At 40.5% G+C, this 11158-nt stretch overlaps 1 pseudogene; it reads right to left on the reverse strand.

Annotated features, from left to right (window-relative positions):
• Positions 1–6736: 6736 nt before the first annotated feature.
• LOC136141043 (large ribosomal subunit protein eL21-like) lies at positions 6737–7222 on the reverse strand (annotated as a pseudogene).
• Positions 7223–11158: the final 3936 nt, after the last annotated feature.

Here is an 11158-nt window from a genome sequence, read left to right on the forward strand (position 1 = left end):
GGCGCAGTGGTTGAGAGTCTGCCTGCCGATGCAGGGGACGTGGGTTCATGCCCCGGTCCGGGAAGATCCCACATGCCACGGAGTGGCTGGGCCCGTGAGCCATGGCCGCTGAGCCTGCGCATGCGGAGCCTGTGCTCCGCAATGGGAGAGGCCACAACACTAAGAGGCCCGCGTACCGCAAAAAAAAACAAAAACAAAAACGCAATTTGCCTTGGAAAGCTACCAGATTTCTTCAATAAATCTGCAGGAGGGCTGGCCTATTAGTTGGCATCATAATGATCTTGTTACTCATATAAAATAAAATAAGAATGCAAAATATGTACAGGGAGCAGAATTTAATTATGGGCTGAAAACTCTCCCCCTCTACCCCAGCATCCAAGATGAAGTGAACTTTCTAACATGTCTTGGTGTGTGTTACCTGAATTATGTGTCCTCCAACCCCCATCTAGGTGGGTTTTAGCCACGAACCAAGCATGGATGTCCTGAACATCACTGCCTTGAACTGGCTCTCTTCTCTGGCTCAGGAGTTATGTCGGGGAGAGGGACACACCAGAGACCCTGCTCAGAAATGGAAAACAGACATCCTCCAAGTTCTGGAATGCAGAAGTCAAACACCAGGCAGCAAGTTCAGTCAGAGATTTCCAAGAAGAAAGGATGTTTTACTGATGGGGTGGAGACTAATCCATCATTCAATAAATCTACATTGGGTACCTGATATGTACCAGCAATAGCCCCACTGAGGTTACAACGGTTAACGAAGACATACTCTCCATCAAATGGTGAGCAAACAGACAGTAAGCAAACATTCACACAAGTAACTATCTTAAGATATATAGTTGAAGAGTTCACTTAGTAAAGAAGGTGTTTTAAGAAAGTGTAAGAGGGGAACCTAATTGAGGTGAAAGTCTTAGGAAGTCTCTCTGGAGAAATAACATTTGTAATAAGAAAGGATGAATTAAAGTTAACCAGATGATAAGTAGGGAGAATGTTATACATACCATCATTCAAAGGATGCACTTTTACTTTTTATATAATTCCTGTTACATCCATATAATTTACCCAGGTAATTACTATTTATTTCTGATTCCTTCAAAGTTACACGAAGTACATAGAATAGGAGGGTCTCTGAAATGTCAGTAACTTACAGTTCTTCTGGGTCAGAGATCTTCAACTTATAGCCTGAATCTGACCTCCAGAAGAGTTTTGGTTAGCTCACACAATGTCAAATATGTTTTGGAATTAGTTTCCACCTAATTTTAAATTAGGGACATTTCACATTAAAAGCCATACTTCCAGCTTCTCAAAAACAACAACAACAGATCCGGCAACATTAGAACTGTATTCCCACATGGTAACTAGGGCTTCTGAAAGCCCATATAACACCTTCGTGCAAATTAGAAGGTATCCTTTTCTCAAAACCCTCTACAGAAAATATCTACATCTATGATGTGAATGACATGTCCTCTGAAATAGTGTCTTTGTGCAGTGCACAACCTTCATAACTGTTCTCAGCGACCCTGATAAAACAATCTGCAGGAGCTGAGGAGTGACTATCCCTTTACAAAGGCATGAACTCTCAACTTTCCCCAGTCCTCACTATTCTCCATTGTCTTGGTCCTGGCCCATTTCAAAACTCACTGATATTACCTGCCCCCTGAAGGTGTTTAAGTTTGGACCCCTTACCTCTCATTTTACAGTAATCTGCAAGGGGGAAGAGACTCACCCAAGATGACTTGTGAGTTAGCAGCAAGTCAACACCAGGCCTTGAGTCTCTTGTCACTCCAGTGCAAGACTCTTCCTGCCATGCTGCCTGCCTCCCTCAGCAGATGGTCCAAAGCTGTTGGATTATCTCTAGTTTAGGTGATTTTGAGAGTTGTGGGTGAGTGATGTTCGGGCCATTTTATGGTTGTTAAAAGAGGGACTGAGATGCATACAAACAAGCTGGAAATTCAGTTGCCTCTGCAGCTGCAGAAGGCTAATTTCTACATTGGTATTTGGTAAAACTAACAGCTAGAAAAATATCACTCAACTCATATTTTTAAATATTACTATATTAAATGAAATTACACATTATATACTGCTTGCAGTCCTAGTGTCATCAAATATGGTTCTTATTTTGGTTGGTACCTTGCAGGAGGAAGCATATATCCACTTCATCCAGATACAGGGCCCTCTTCCCTCCTTGTTCCTGTCCACATGCAATCAAATATTTTATCAAATTAAAGTTGAAATATAAATGACAGTTGGAGGGCTTCCCTGGTGGCACAGTGGTTGAGAGTCTGCCTGCCGATGCAGGGGACACGGGTTCGTGTCCCGGTCCAGGAAGATCCCACATGCCACGGAGCGGCCAGGCCCGTGAGCCGTGGTCGCTGAGCCTGCACGTCCAGAGCCTGTGCTCCGCAACGGGAGAGGCTCAACAGTGAGAGGACCGTGTACCACAAAAAAAAAAAAAAAAAAAAAAAAATGACAGTTGACATCCAGGTTTTTATCATTTAATTTAGAATTTTATATGGGGTGTAAGTAGAAGATACACTTGGAGGGTTTTTCCAAAATCCAGTGCCCTTCCACACCCAGTCCAACTTAGGCATAATCTTCTTGGGTAGGACTTGGGAATCTATATTTTCAGTTTTTACGTGTTCAGTGTACACGCTGAATAAGAACTGCTGAGCATTAAGCATGTGTCATATGTATTTTCCAAGTTGCCAGAGGGTCTTTAAAAAATCAGCTTTTATGGGGCATGGCCAAGATGGCAGAGTAGGAAGATCCCAATTTCACCTATTTTCATGGGCACATCTAAATTACACCTATCTACAGACCAACTATCAATGAGAATGACCTGAAGACTAGCAGAAAAGATCTTGTATAATTAAAGATATTAATTTTAAAAGGAACTACAATGAGATGGGTAGGAGGCACAGAGATGTCATATAGTCAAGATCCATACCCCTGCATAGGCAACCCACAAACAGGATTATAATTACAATTGCAGAGGTTCCCCTCAAGAGTGAGGGGTCAAAGCCCCACACTGGGCTCCCCAGTCCAGGGGTCCTGCACTGGGAAGATGAGCCCCCAGAACATTTGGCTTTGAAGACCAGTGGGTCTAACTTTCATGAGAGACAGAGGGCTGTAGAAAATAGAGACTCCATTCTTAAGGGCACACACAAAATTTCACATGCTTGGAGATCCAGAGCAGAAGCAGGAATTTGAAATGACCTGGGTCAGACTCATTACAGAAGGCGAACATCACCTTGATACTGAAACCAGGCAAAGATATCACAAAAAATAAAATTGCAGGTCAATATCACTAATGAACGTAGATGCAAATTCCTTAACAAAATATTAGCAAATTGAATTCAACAATGCATTAAAAGGAACATATACCATGATCAAGCAGAATTTATGCCAGACATGCAAGGATAGTTCAATATCTGCAAATTGATCACTGTGAAACACCACATCAACAAATTGAAGAATAAAAATCATATGATAATCTCAATAGATATAGAAAAATCTTTTGACAAATTTTGACATCCATTTATGATAAAAACTCTCAAAAAAGTGGATGTAGAGGGAACAAATCTCAACATAATATAGGCCATATATGACAAACCCACAGGTAACATCATACTCGATAGTGAAAAGCTGAAAGCATTTCCTCTAAGGTCAGGAACAAGATAAGGATGCCCACTTTCACCACTTTTATTCAACTTAGTACTGGAAGTCTTAGCCACAGAACTCTGAAAAGAAAAAGAAATAAAAGGAATCCAGATTGGAAGAAAGAAGTAAAACTGTTACTGTTTGCAGATGACATGATACTATATATAGAATATCCTAAAGACACCACTGAAAAAAAATTAGAACTCATCAATGAATTCAGTAAAATTGCAGGATACAAAATTAATATACAGAAATGTGTTGTGTTTCTATACACTAACAATGAGCTACCAGAAAGAGAAATTTAGAAAACTATTCCATTCACAATCACATCAAAAAGAATAAAATACCTAGAAATAAATCTAACTAAGGTGATAAAAGACCTGTACTCAGAAAACTGTAAGACACTGATGAAAAAATTGAACATGACACAAACAAATGGAAAGATATACCATGCTCATGGATTGGAAAAATTGACATTGTTAAAATGACCCTACTACCCAAGGCAATCTACAGATTCAACACAATTCCTATCAATATACCTATGGAAATTTTCACAGAACTAGAACTAGTATTTCCAAAATTTGTATGGAATACAATACAATAGCCAAATACAATAGCCAAAACAATATTGAGAAAGAAGAACAAAACTGGAGGTATCATGTTTTTTGATTTCAAACTCTGGTACAAAGCTACAGTAATTGAAACAGTATGATACTGGCATACACACACACACACACACAAACACACACACACACAAAGACACATAGATCAGTGGAACAGAAGAGAGAGTCCAGAAGTGAATTCACACTTATATGGCCAATTAATGTAGGACAAAGTTAGCAAGAGTATACAATGGGGTAAAGACAGCCTCTTCAATAAATGGTGCTGGGAAAACTGGACAGCAACATGCAAAAGAATCAAATGACTGCTTTCTCACACCATATACAAAAATATATTCAAAATGGATTAAAGACTTGAATGTAGGACCCGAAACCATAAAATTTGTAGAAGAAAACATAGCCAGTACATTATTTGACATCAGTCTTAGCAATATTTTTTTTTGGATCTGTCTCCCCAGGTAAGGGAAACAAAAGCCAAAACAAACAAATGGAGCTACATCAAACTGAAAAGGTTTTACACAGCAAAGGAAGATGTCAACAAAACAAAAAGGCCATCTATTGAATGGGCGAAGATATTTGCAAATGATATATATGATAAGGGGTTAATGTCCAAAATATACAAAGAACTCAGAACTCAACATCGATAAAACAAACAACCTGATTTTAAAATGGTCAGAGGACCTGAACAGACATTTTTCCAAAGAAGATATACAAAGGCCAACAGGCACATGAAAAGATGTTCAGCATCACTAATCATCAGGGAAATGAAAATCAAAACCACAATGAGATATCACTCACACCTGTTAGAATGACTGTCATCAAAAAGATAACAAATAGCAAGTGTTGGGGAGGATGTGGAGGAAAGGGAACCCTTGGCATTGTTGGTGGGAATGTAAATTTGGTGCAGTTACTATGCAAAACAGTACGGAGAATTCTCAAAAAAATGAAAATAGAACTGCCATATGATCCAGCAGTTTTACTCCTGGGTATTTTTCCAAAGGAGACATAAACACTAATTTGAAAAGGTATATGTATCCCTATGTTCATTGCAGAATTATTTATAATAGGTAAGATATGGAAGCAACCTAAGTGCCCATCAATAGGTGGACATAGAAGATGTGGTGTGTGTGTGTGTGTGTGTGTGTGTGTATGGCTGAGTGTATATATATATATATATATATATATATATGTATATATATATATATATATATACACTCAGCCATAAAAAAAGAATGAAATCTTGCCATTTTTGACAATATGGATGGACCTAGAGGTTGTTACGTTAAGCAAAATAAGTCAGACAAAGAAAGACAAATATCATGATTTCACTTATATGTGGAATCTAAAACACAAAACAAATGAACAAACATAACGAAACAGAAACATAGTCATAGATGCAGAGAACAAACAGGTGGTTGTCAGAGGAGTGGGGGTTGGGGAGAAGAGAAGAACAGGGGAGGGAGATTAAGAAATACAAACTTCCAGCTGTAAAAAAATGAGTCATGACGTGAAATACCCAGTGTGTGGAATGTAGTCAATAATTATGTGTTATTGTATGGTGAGAGATGGTAACTAGACTTATCATGGTGCTTTTTTTGAAATATATAGAAATAACAGATCACTATGTTGTGTAACAGGAACTAACAGTGTTGTAGGGCAATTACACTTCAAAAACAAACAAACGAGCGAACAGAAACTAGCAAACTTATATAAAAAGAGATTGTATTTGTGGTTACTAGAGGCAGGGGTGAGGGAGGGGAAATTGTATGAATGTTGTCAAAAGGTACAAACTTCCAGTTATCAGATAAATAAGTACTAGAGATATAATGTACAGCATAATAAATATAATTAACACTGCCATATGTTATAAAGAAAGTTGTTAAGAGAGTAAATTCTAAGAGTTTTCATCACAAGGAGAAAAAGGTTTTCTGTTTCTTTAATTTTGTATCTGTATGAGATGATGGCTGTTCACTAAACCTACTGTGGTCATCATTTCATGATACATATAAGTCAAATCATTATGCTGTACACCTTCAACTTACACAGTGCTATATGTCAATTGTATCTCAACAAAACTAGAAGAAAAAATCAGCTTTCATATCTGACTGATGTGGATATATCACAATCTCTTTAGCCAATAGTATGTTCCTGGATATTTATGGGCATAATTTGCGGTATGCGGGCCTCTCACTGTTGTGGCCTCTCCCATTGCGGAGCACAGGCTCCGGACACGCAGGCTCAGTGGCCATGGCTCACGGGCCCAGCCGCTCCGCGGCATGTGGGATCCTCCCGGACCGGGGCACGAACCCGTGTCCCCTGCATTGGCAGGCGGGCTCTCAACCACTGCGCCACCAGGGAAGCCCCTATGGGCATAATTTGATGAGTAACTTTGGGAATGAGTACTTTTACTTTTTTACTTTTTTTTTAAAAGTCCAGGTCTTTTATTTTCTTTACACCCATCATGCCATGAATTCATAGGGAATGGACTCCAACAGTTCAGGCTCCCTTCCGTTGGTTCTCATGAAGTGTGCTTCTCTGGATGGAGCAGGCTGGCGCTTCAGTTGAACCCAAGTACCTTTCTCTTTGGCTTCCTTCTTTTTCTGACCATTTTCCTTCACCAGTTTCAGGAAGCTATCTCAGCTCTTAGAGTGTTTAATATTCTCGATAGGCACATTAATTCTCTTGGCAAGAATCTTGCCCTTAACTTGTTTGTTTATAATGATGCCAACAGCATGCTGGGTAACATTGTAGACTCTCCCAGTTTTACCATGGTAACATTTGTGGGGCATTCCTTTTTGAACAGTGCCCATTCCCTTGATATCTACAGTATCACCTTTCTTGTAGATTCGCATGTATGTGGCCAAAGGAACAACTCCATGTTTTCTAAAAGGCCTAGAGAACATGTAGCGGGTGTTCCTCTTCTTTCCCTTTGTGTTGGTCATTTTGGAGAATTACTGGAAGATGGCAGTTCCGGCCAAAAGGTGAGTACTTTTACTTTTTAAAATTACTTCTGGCTTCTGGATTTGCAGAAGATCAACTGGATCAAAGGCCCTTTGATTTTATTTTATAATTTTTTGTAAATTTATTTATTTTATTTATTTTGGGCTGCGTTGAGTCTTCGTTGCTGTGCCTGGTCTTTCTCTAGTTGCGGAGAGCGGGGGCTGCTCTTCATTGCGGTGGGTGGGCTTTTCACTACGGTGGCTTCTCTTGTTGCAGAGGATGGACTCTAGGCACGTGGGCTTCAGTAGTTGTGGATCACAGGCTCCAGAGTGCAGGCTGAGTAGTTGTGGCACACGGGTTTAGTTGCTCCGTGGCATGTGGGATCTTCCCGGACCAGGTCTCGAACCTGTGTCCCCTGCATTGGCAGGCGGATTCTTAACCACTGCGCCACCAGGGACACCCCAAGGGCCCTTTTAAAATTACTCTCCTTACATTCTACAAATTCAGTTCCATAGGGTCCCATCACTTCACACTCATCAACAATACAGGTACATGTATTTCACAATCACTTCTGCTTTTTCATCATTGTAAAAACAAAATATTTAACACTTTCTTGTTGTAAATTTTAAAAATTATTTATTTACAGAAAAATCCTTTATTTTTTTCAAACAATCTTGAACTTGAATTACTAAATCAAACCCAAACAAAACTTTAGAGACAAATCAGCCTTCGCCTGTGAATTTCCTGTCATCCAGCAGAGGTCAGCAATGTAAAAGGGGGAAAAAAATTCCCTTCCCTCAGGGATCCTGGGATGCAGGTGATATGATACCCTAGAACTTAGAAGGAAAAGAAAACCATACAAAATAGTTAAGTTACAAACCTATACCATTAATCATTGTCCCTTTTCCCTGTAAGATTTGGAAAGCGGAAAAGTACAGTTCATTACCTCAAAAGACTGAAATGACTTGCAGGCGGAACAGAGTTTGGGGCCAGCAGTTTTTTTCTTTCCTGTTTTTTCTACTTTCCCATCAAGTCCCTAGGAGCCTGCCTCAGATGGGCAGAAAGTAGTTCCTTCCCCTGTGTGTACCTGTTCTTTCTACTCTTGCCTCAGTGGCCCTTTGGGCTCTGGACCTTTCTGTGTGACCCCCAAAGCCCGATTCTTCTCCCTTTCAGCCTCTGGTCTTGGCTGAAAGTCAGGGGTTTTCCCTCCTGGCAGAGGTGGAACAAGGTGCAAGGTGGGCTCAGGACCTGTACCTGGGAAGCTGCCGTGCCTGGCACTGCCCCAGGTAACAAATCTACAAGATGAACCCCCTTCCCACAGCTGAGACTGACCCAGCCTGCCATAGCCCTTCTGCTCTGCTAAAAGTTTGTAAGTGTGCACCTCATTTTATTCCCTGGGAAGGGAGGAGTGGGGAGAGAAAAACCTGTCACTTGATTATGTCCAAATACAAAGGAATTCCTGGGCAAAGAAGTTGCTATGCTCCATGGATGGGTTGGTTCTCAAATTGGGACCTAAAGAATGGATGGGGGGATAAAGGCCAGCAAAGGTGTGTGGAAGCTTGACCATAAATTTGCAGGGCGGACATATATACACTACCAAATGTAAAATAGATAGCTAGTGGGAAGCAGCCGCATAGCACAGGGAGATCAGCTCGGTGCTTTGTGACCACCTAGAGGGGTGGGATAGGGAGGGTGGGAGGGAGGGAGACGTAAGAGGGAAGAGATATGGGAACATATGTATATGTATAACTGATTCACTTTGTTATAAAGCAGAAACTAACACACCATTGTAAAGCAATTATACTCCAATAAAGATGTAAAAAAAAAAAAAATGTGCAGGGCGGGGAGAGGGCCAGCCCAGTCGGCAGCATGGCTGGTATTGTCACAGTTGCTAGAGCACAACTTTGAGGCTTAGGGAACAGCTTTTATACCTTGACCTGTAGGAAACAGATTTCTTTGTTTAGAGTGGGATGATTGATAAGAGGTGAATTTATCTACCCATCCATCCATTCAACCACTATCTATCATCTATATCTATCTATCTATCTATCTATCTATCTGGGCTCCTTTATAGGCATACCTCATTTTATTTCACTTGACTTTATTATGCTTTACAGATATTGCATTTTTTACAAATTAAAAGTCTGTGGCAACCCTGTGTGGAGCAAATCTATCGGTGCTATTTTGTCCAAAAGAACTTGCTCACTTTGTGTCTCTATGTCACATTTTGGTAATTCTCACAATATTTCAAACATTCTTCATTATTATATGTGATGAGTGATCTTTGATCTATTGTAATTGTTTTGCGGCACCAGGAATCATGCTCATATAAGATGGCAAACTTAATAAATGTTTTGTGTGTTCTGACTACTCCATCGATGGACCATTCCCCTCTGACTCTCCCTCTCCTCAGGCCTCCCTATTCCCCAAGACAAAACTATATTGAAATTTGGCCAGTTAAAAACCCTACAATGGCCTCTCAATATTCGAGAGAAAGAAAGAGTTGCACGTCCCTTATTTCAAATCAAAAGCTAGAAATGAGTAAGCTTACTAAGGAAGGCATGTTGAAAGCTGAGATAGACTGAAAGCTAGGCCTCTTGTGCCAAACTGTTAGCCTCATTGTGAGTGCAAAAGGAAAGTTCTTAAAGGAAATTAAAAGTGCTGCTCCAGCGAACACACTAATGATAAGAAAGCAAAACAGCCTTATTGCTGATATGGAGAAAGTTTTAGTGGTAAAATAGAAGATCAAACCAGTCACAACATTCTCTTAAGCCAAAATCTAGTCTAGGGCTTCCCTGGTGGTGCAGTGGTTGAGAGTCCGCCTGCCGATGCAGGGGACACAGGTTCATGCCCCGGTCCGGGAAGATCCCACATGCCACGGAGTAGCTAGGCCCGTGAGCCATGGTCGCTGAGCCTGCACGTCTGGAGCCTGTACTCTGCAATGGGAGAGGCCACAACAGTGAGAGGCCCACGTACTGCAAAAAAAAAAAATCTAATCTAGAGCAAGGCCCTGACTTCCTTTAATTCTGTGACAGCTGAGAGAGGTGAGGAAGCTGCAGAAGAAAAGTTTGAAGCTAGCTGAGCTTGGTTCATGAGGTTTAAGGAAAGAAGGTGTCACCATAACATAGAAGTACAAGGTGATACAGCAAGTGCCAAAGTAGAAACTGCATCAAATCATCCAGATTATCTAGCTAAAATCATTAGTGAAGGTGGCTACACTAAACAACAGATTTTCAATGTAGATTAAACAGCCTTATATTGGAAGAAGATTCCATTCTAGAATTTTCATAGCTAGAGAGGAGAAGTCAATGTCTGGCTTCAAAGCTTCAAAGGACAGGCTGACTCTCTTATTAGGGGCTAAAGCAGCTGGTGACTTTCAGCTGAAGTCAATGCTCATTTACCATTCTGAAAATCCTAGGGCCCTTAAGGATTATTCTAAATCTACTCTGTGCTCTATAAATGGAACAACAAAGCCTGGATGACAACACATTTGTTTGCAACATGGTTTGCTGAATATTTTAAGCCCATTGTTCAGACCTATTGCTCAGGAAAAAAAGATTCCTTTCAAAACATTACTGCTCATTGACAGTGCACCTGGTCACCCAAGAGCTCTGATGGAGATGTACAAGATTGTTATTGTTTTCATGCTGCTAACACAACATCCGTTCTGCAGCCCATGGATCAAGGACTAATTTCAACTTTCAGGTCTTGTTATTTAAGAAATACATTTCATAAGGCTATAGCTGCCACAGATAGTGATTCCTCTGATGGATCTGGGCAAAGCACATTGAAAACCTTCTGGAAAGGATTCATCATTCTAGATGCCATTAAGAACATTCATGATTCATGGGAAGAGGTCAAAATATCAACACTAACAAGAGTTTAGAAGTTGATTCCAGCCCTCATGGATGACTTTGAAGGGCTCAAGACTTCACTGGAGG

Source organism: Phocoena phocoena, chromosome 20, assembly GCF_963924675.1.
Source record: "Phocoena phocoena chromosome 20, mPhoPho1.1, whole genome shotgun sequence".
In the NCBI taxonomy this organism is placed as follows: domain Eukaryota; kingdom Metazoa; phylum Chordata; class Mammalia; order Artiodactyla; family Phocoenidae; genus Phocoena; species Phocoena phocoena.